Source organism: Quercus suber, unplaced genomic scaffold (genome assembly GCF_002906115.3).
Source record: "Quercus suber isolate HL8 unplaced genomic scaffold, Cork oak 2.0 scaffold_1125, whole genome shotgun sequence".
NCBI lineage: Eukaryota > Viridiplantae > Streptophyta > Magnoliopsida > Fagales > Fagaceae > Quercus > Quercus suber.
In genome coordinates this window covers 89,391-98,165 of record NW_027070529.1, presented here as the reverse complement: position 1 = coordinate 98,165, position 8,775 = coordinate 89,391, and the positions used below count along the sequence as shown (strand labels likewise).

The following is an 8,775-nucleotide window of genomic DNA, read 5'->3' as shown; positions in this document are numbered from 1 at the left end:
GTATGTAAAAATGGTAATATATGTATGAACAGCTCTTTTCTTTTCTAATTAATTAGGCAAATACATTTTACCGAACATATCATACATTTCATTGAAAATTCATATGGTTAGGGTCAGCTATTTTACACACCCACAAAAGTACACAACAAAAACACAATGACAAAAAGGATTAAAAGAACACTCCATTACCAACAAGATGAGCGTGTCTAACATTTGTTCAATTTTCCTTCCTTTTAGGGCAAGGCCAGCTTAGCTTAGGTAACTTAGGCCTGGCCTAGTGCCCCCTACCAGAGAAAGCTCCCAAATGTTGGGGGGTTGGAGAGTAGCCAATAAGAGTGTTTTTTTCTTTTTTTTTTTCTTTTTTTAATTATTAAAAATATTTGTACATATATTATTTTCAAACTGACTGGATTTCAATCTGTTTAGTTCAATTGGCTTTTGGTTGCTTCCAATTTCTTAGAAACCAAACAGATCAAAGAAAAAAAAAACTATTTCTCTTTGCTTTCCCACATTTTCTCAGCACCCAAACACTAAGCAAACACACACAAAAAAATCAAAATCAAAATCATGTATATATTAAGAGAACATACCAATTACCAAAATAAGAAGAAAAAAAAATCTATTTTCCTTTACTTTCTCACATTTTATTCTTGGGTTTACTGGTGGGAACACGCTTGTCTTGCTACTACAATGCCAGGAACTTTCTCAAAACAACTTGTACATAATAATATTTAATATTTTGCGGTTTGGTTTCAGTCAGGTTAGTGTATGTGCATGACACCGAAACCCAAACTGAAATTTTGGACATGATTCGAGCCTGTTTCGATCAGTGTTTTCGATTTTTCTGCCCTACTCCTTACTTCTTTCAATCCCAACATATCATATCATCATATCATATATTAAAAAACAGACACAATTACAACCAATTAATTCTAATATTCATCTAAAAAAACTAACACAATTGGGAATTTATTGAGAAAATATTAGATGTAGTAAGATGTATTAAGTTTTGAATAAAACGTTAACGTGATAATTTTTTATTAGATAATGTGAAACTCATGTTTTACATCACATCTTTACCAATTTCGGACTCAAATAATTTATGAGCAAAAAAATTAAAAAGTTAATGTTGCACAATTACGGAAATCTTACAAAGGAACAAGAAGTCAAGAACAACTATTTACTTTTCATCTTAAAAGGACAATGCAACTCTCAAGGAGTAGATTTATAAAATAAAATAAAATTTAGTATATATACAAAATATATTACTTATAGCAATTTGTTTCAATATAATATTTTTAAAAGTTATAAAAGAAATTAGCCCAACAACAAAACTTAAGCTGAAACACCACCCCAAAACAAACACACGCAAGACCCAAAACAAAAAACAAAAAAATTCAAAGCCAATTCTATCTAGCAAAAAGATCTAACTAGCCTAAGAGTAGGAGAACACCCAACATACAATAAGACACACATATAATAAAAAGGAAAAAAAGACCACTATACACTTTAATGTGATGGTCACTCTACAAATATAAGTATTTGTGAGATATGAAGGGTAAGGGCTCGGGTTCAAGTTTTCAAGAGCGAGTTTCACACATGTATACACTTAAATTAGGATAGAGTAGAATTTTTATTTTGTATAAAAAAAAAAAAAAATCTAACTTACGGCAATGGAAGACCTCAAACTTAGGAGGAGTTGGGCTGCGGCAGAACGGCAGGCAGCAGTGTAGCAAAAGCAGACCACCTCCACATCAGAAAATAGAAAAGAGAAAGAGGGAGTCTTGTGAATATCTCTCTCTCTCTCTCTCTCTCTCTTATATAAAGCTAAAAGTTATATTTTTCTTTTATAGATAATAGTGGTGAGTCCTGTGTGACTAACAGTGTAACACCTCACCAATGGACCATGGCCATGTGCTGTGCATCTGATCGTGTCTTTTAAAAAGTTAAAAGAGATTTTTTTTTTAAAATAATTTTTTTTGATGGTTTATTAATACTAAATAAATGCTTATTTGGAGTTTCATAATTTTTTTTTTACTTCTTCTCTAACTGCATAGAAGACTAGTACGTAGAAGTGAATGGATGAACTTGGAACATTTCAAAGTCAAATCTGGACAAGATTTCCCTTAAACACAATGGGGATTGGGATCAAAATGTGGACATATTCTGGACATGCGACACAGAGACAGCCAGGCAAGTGTCCGTATTGCTTTTGGTTTGCACAACTTTATTGAAAATGAAAATCTTTCCAATGTTGTGTCAAGTTATTTAGGGTATATTAGAGAACAATTTATTTAGTTGTAATTGAATTTGCTGAAAGTGTAAAAAAAAAAAGTTAAAAAGTAGTTGAATAGTACAATGAGACTCATAAATAGTACTAAAAAGTGCCATAAGGCACATAAATAGTACTAAAAAGAAAATAAAAACTAAATAAATGGAAGCAATTAAGCATAAATAAGCTGAAGAAAAAAAAATTGAAGTCATGTTTGCTTTAATTACAAGTTTGCCACAGCTTGAATTACATAGTACTTTATATCATGGAAACTTACCGTGTAAATTTTTAAAAACCTGTAATTACAAGTTTGCCACCGCTTTTATTACCGCGTAAACACTGTTTTTCTCTTTCTCTCAGTCTCTCGGTCTTGGCTCTCTCTCTCCAAGCATCAATACAAAAAGATTATGTACATGAACCAAAATCCAAAATAGTAGCTAATGTTTGCCTTAAGCTAGCTATATTTCAAGGCACAACCTTGTAAGCTTTCATCTTATCTATCCAAGCAATTAATGATTTCTCAGAATTCCTAAACTCCAAGAATCCATACTCCTTAATCTTATTCATACTATCCACAAAATCGCATACCATGTGCATCAAATCCACAAACCACCACACACCAACCTCCTCCAACTTAGTGGATTATAGCTGATTCTCTCTCACATTCTCATCCCAGACCAGACCTTTATCTTTCATCAACTCCACCATGCTAACTTTCTCACCCTCAAATCCATAATTTTCAATACCAAATTTGTCTGCCAACACCTTCCAAAGATGCCTCCACTTGAACACATCCCCATTGTTACAATTAAAAACTTCATTTCTAGCATTAGGATCCACCACAACCCAAATTTGTTGCTCAGCAATAAGATCAACATCTAAAGCCACATAGTTATTGTCCCAAGCCTCTTTGCTCCTATGGCACTTCAAAGGAATCCCCTCATGCTTACATATAGCTGCGTACACACAAAGTGTACCAATCATATTCATCAAACTATAAGGCGAAAACCCAAATATCACATTAGGTATATGGACCGACCAAGTCAAATATTAGAAGTCCATAATCTTATATCAAGTACTACAATAAGAGCAATAGAGACCTAAAAGCAAAGGCGTGCATGTTAGCAAATTTTATTATATTAACTAGCCGTAGACCCATGCAATGCATGGGAATATATAAATATTTATGTAATGGGGTATAATTAGGGGTGGCAAAATTGGATACGACCCGCGAAGCCGACACAACACGACATGAAATTAGCAGGTTATAGGTTGAGATTTAATGGGTTTGTGTTACATTCGAGTTAATATGACTGACCCGTTTAATAAATGGGTTGAGTTAGTGTTCAACATATGGAACCTATTTGACTTGTTTGACTCGTTTAATTAAATGACATTTTACTAATATACCCATCAAACCCAAAGTACATAAACTTATTAGTTGTTATGATTTATTTTCTTTGACACATTGTGATTGATTATTTGTGATATTTATATATACTTTAGTTTTGAATGATTATATACCTAAGGGTGGCAATTCGTGTTAGTGTGGCAGTTTCGTGTCGTGTTAACTCTTGAGTATCCGACTATATAGGTCAACACTAACCCGACATGTTTATTAAACGGACCAAGCTTCATCATCCCTAACACGACCCATTTATTAAATGGTTCAATTGTGTCGATATTACTTGTTAGTTCTGAATTTTATATTAAAAATATTTGTTTTTTTTTTTTCCATAAATATATATATATATATATATATTTTTTTTTTTCATTTTGATAAAATTTGATAAACATATTGACACGATTAAACCGTTTAATAAATGGGTCGTGTTAGGTTTGACGAAGCTTGGTCTGTTTAATAAATATGTTGGGTTAGTATTGACCTATATAGTCGGATACTCAAGAGTTAACATGACACGAAACTGACACGTTAACACGAATTGCCACCCCTAGGTATATTATATAAAAAACAACAATTACTTCAAGTGTCATCTATTTTAATATATATATATATATATATATTGTAGGGTTAGGATTTGTGGCCCAAGCCCAAAATAATAAATTTGTAGAGTATGGGTGAAAGAGCTAGGTTAAGTATTGGATTGACAACAACGAATCACAACTTTCAAACACAAGCCAACATGAATTTACACATAAAGCCTGAAAATCCGAAGAGGTATATTATTGTTTATCTGATGAACAAAGGTCTTAGGGTTACATTCAAGTTCTCTCTTTTTCTCTATCTTTTTTTTTTCCTCTCCCCCGCGTTAGGAGCTTCTTTCCTTTATATAACCTCCCTTTTCTTTATCTCCATCGTCCACTTATACTTTATCCGTGAATCTACTTGAGTATGTGTCACGTCAAGCACCTTCTTCAACTCTGTGTGAGTGGCGGTAGGTGAGGATACACTGTTCAGGGGTCTTCTCCACATAAATGCGGCCAGAAAAGTTGCTGCAGAACATTAAATACGGTGGTAGCAGCTTTCTCCTTAGATATTTCTTCATTCTTATCGTCTCCTAGTGTACTCAGAGCTTATCTTGATCAGGAGAAGTCCTTGGAAGATCATTTTGACCTCTTATATGCTCAATTGACCTATACTATTCTCGTCAGAGGAATATAACCTCTTCGGACAGAAGATGACCTCTTCGGATTGTAATCATTCTTCCCTCTGAGGGTCCCACTTCTAGATGGGTCTTGCCCTTACGATCTCCTTCTTCTCGGTCGCACAATAGCTCTCATATGGGCTCTCGGCCCATTATGTTGGATTGGGCCATTTTCCCCCCACCACATATATATATATATATATATTTATACAAGTATTTTTGATCTTTTTATCTCTACAAATATATCATTTTATTATTTTTTTGTGTTTGATTAATATTTTTTAAGGTGAACCATATTCTTCTAATTTCTGTTATAGTGTATTATATTTGCTTAATATACAACTAAACTTTATAAGTTTCAAATTTCTCATCTCTCAAGGGTTAAGGAGATTATCATAATTATAAAATTTAATCACAAAATTACAATGCTATCTTAACCAAAATTAAAATGAAACCAAAGGAATAAAAGTTAGACATTATAATAATTTATTACTCAAACAATTGGTAGGCATATTCATAGTTGTGTAGATTGTGTTTTGATAGAAACTCAAATTTCTATTTCCAAAAAAACTATGTATTAACCCAAACCAAAATTCAACCAAAACTATTAAATTAAGGGAAATTAAAAAAGCACAATACCAAAATACATATTCAAAAAAAAAAAAAATCAACCTAAATCAAAATTACATGTACACAAATGTTAGGACATATGTAGAACATGTTAAGAACATATGTCATATAGAATTGACTAATTCTTTGACAAAACGCACTTTACTTGTATTTGGATAGATCTATGATATGTTTAATACTTCAAGGAACAAGAGTTCAAGTCCAAGTATTGAGGCCATGCATGTTTGTCCAAGAATCAAGTGAAGAAGTGTTATTCATTAAAGCTCGACAGATAGCTTGATAGATGTATTTATTGAGATTTAATATGTGATTCTCGATAGCTCTCAACAAAAGCTGTATCTATCGAGAATTACGAAATTCAGATTTCCATATTTGTTTTTCACGCAAGATTTTTTTTCTCACAATTTTAGACATATAGAAGGATTATTTTTAGGGCTGTCAAAGGTGGTGCAACTTGATGCGAAGTGATTATTCACTCAAATTGTGACCGAAGACAATTTTTCCTATTTCATCTTTCTCTTGAAGAAGCTGCTGTGTTTGTGCGCCAAGAGTTTTGTAAAGGAGCTTTTGAATCTTCATCGTGTGAATGAATTGAAGAACTTTGCAGCCAACATTTATCTCAAGTTGGTGTATTATTCATGTACTTAGATCCGTGTATCAGTTGGTTAGTCATGTACTGGGAGCCGTGCATTGAAAGGAAAGATTGTCATTACATTACAAGTTCAATTGTGCATTGGGATAAGGGTTCAACTGTAAGTTGGTATAAAGTACTATGATTCCTTTACTTATAATCGCTTGTTTTGATAATAGTGGATTCTCGAGAGTGGTGACCTTAAATTCATCCGGTGGGGTTTTTTCTTGGTAGTTTTCCCCATTCATAAACAAATTATCTGTGTAAAATTTATTTTCCGCTGCATTTAACTTAGTTGGTGATTTGTTTGTACTACCATACGTATTGCATGTAATTGAATCTAATTAATTCACTTGGCTGATTAATTGACTTAATTTACCAAAATGGTCAATACATTCTTGGCCTATCAACACACACACACAAAGTACTCTTAGTTATTTTGGGGGGAAAATATAGATTAAATGAGAGAAATCATATCAAATTTATACAAAACAAAATTGGGAGAATAAGAGTCAAAATATAAGAAAGAGAAAGGTACGAAGGAAGTATAACGGTAAAGAAAAGAGTAGTAAGGAGATAAAGAGGCAAAGAGAAATGGGAAAGGTAGGAGGAAGTGTTACAGTGACTAATAGGGAGAAGAAGGGTTTTTTTTTTTTTTTTTTTTTTTTTTTTTTTTTTTTTTTTTGAATAAGAAGAATAAAAGTTAAAGAGAGAGAGAGAGAGAGAGAGAGAGAGAGAGAGAGAGGGAAAAAAAAGAGGTAGAAAATAAGTGGATGATGTGGCCAAAATAATAGTTACATTCTTACTCTTCTAGACTTATATGAACATATCAAAATACCATAGCATGGAGTCCACAAGTATAAGAGTAATATTCAACCACACAAAAATTTACACAAAGATTTTTCTACTTTTCATTCTTTTTTTTATTCTTAGTATGCCAATTTAAATTCATTGTTTTTGTAAACCATGTTTACTCTACACTATTTAATTATGAAGTTTCTAGGGTATGTCATATACTTGATGGTTGATTTAAATGATTTCTTGAAAAGATTTTGTTTGAATAATTTAATAAGTTACGTTATATATCTTTGGTTATTTTTTTAATAATGGTAGTTTATTAACTTATTTGTGAAGAATTTTCTTTTGGCCACTATTCACCAAATGATCCTTAATGAATTATTATTATAAATTATTTACTTTAAAATAAGTTTAACAATTAAATGATTATTAAAAATATTCCCACACATTGCGTGGGTTTGCAGATAGTTATTATAAAAAAGCACACCCTTACCTTTAAACATTTCTTCATGTTCCATTAACACTGTCCTACGCCTCCTACCCAATTAATTCTAACAATTTGACATGTCTACAAGTAAAAAATTGTTCTTTGCTTAAACTCTGAAAACAACTAAAGTAAATGGCTAGATACCTACAATAGAACGTTATTAATTCAATAACAAAAATAAATATAAGACTGGATGTACTACATTAATTATATTAACACGAAAGGGAAAAATGGAAATGAAAAAGAATGATCAAAGTTTTCAATNTTTTTTATAATGTAGTTTATTAACTTATTTGTGAAGAATTTTCTTTTGGCCACTATTCACCAAATGATCCTTAATGAATTATTATTATAAATTATTTACTTTAAAATAAGTTTAACAATTAAATGATTATTAAAAATATTCCCACACATTGCGTGGGTTTGCAGATAGTTATTATAAAAAAGCACACCCTTACCTTTAAACATTTCTTCATGTTCCATTAACACTGTCCTACGCCTCCTACCCAATTAATTCTAACAATTTGACATGTCTACAAGTAAAAAATTGTTCTTTGCTTAAACTCTGAAAACAACTAAAGTAAATGGCTAGATACCTACAATAGAACGTTATTAATTCAATAACAAAAATAAATATAAGACTGGATGTACTACATTAATTATATTAACACGAAAGGGAAAAATGGAAATGAAAAAGAATGATCAAAGTTTTCAATCCATGATTAGCAACATTACTTTGGAAAGGAAATCATATTATTAGCCATAGAAGAAAAAAAAAATGAAACGTAGAAACTCCTATTGTTTAGGCATATATGCACCCTTGAATTTACCAAGCTCTTTTTCACTTTATGCCAAGTATATACGTTAATTTTTTTTGTATTCTGTAGAATCTTTCTAATAAATTCATTGTTTTTAAGTGTACACAACAACAAATAAATTTAGAAACAACACTTTAAATCCAATGTTTAACTAATAATTGAAAAAATATTTTACTTCAAAACAAACGGAGCATCTATTACACACAATTTTACACATACCAATGAAAATAGACTTTAGTGCGTTTTAAGGATGTGTATAAAATTGTATGTAAAGAGTGTGTGTGCTGTATTTTCCCATATAAAAAAGATCGATAATTTGTAAAAGTGGCGAAATTCATTTTTCTTGTCTTTGGGTTGAGGAGAAGAGACCCATGTGAACTAAACATGTACCGCTTGGACTTGATTGACCAGAGATAGCCCTCTAGCTTATTTATAAGAAAACAATAAACATTATTTCGTCTTTGAGCATCTTCTATTTGGTTAGCCTTTCATCTACTCTTTCGGTCTTGTGTCATTCACCATTGAGAGAGGTG

The 8,775-nt window shown here is 31.6% G+C and overlaps 1 pseudogene; it reads right to left on the bottom strand.

Annotated features, from left to right (window-relative positions):
- Nucleotides 1–2,737: 2,737 nt before the first annotated feature.
- On the bottom strand, nucleotides 2,738–7,455 carry LOC112016528 (3-oxo-Delta(4,5)-steroid 5-beta-reductase-like; annotated as a pseudogene).
- Nucleotides 7,456–8,775: the final 1,320 nt, after the last annotated feature.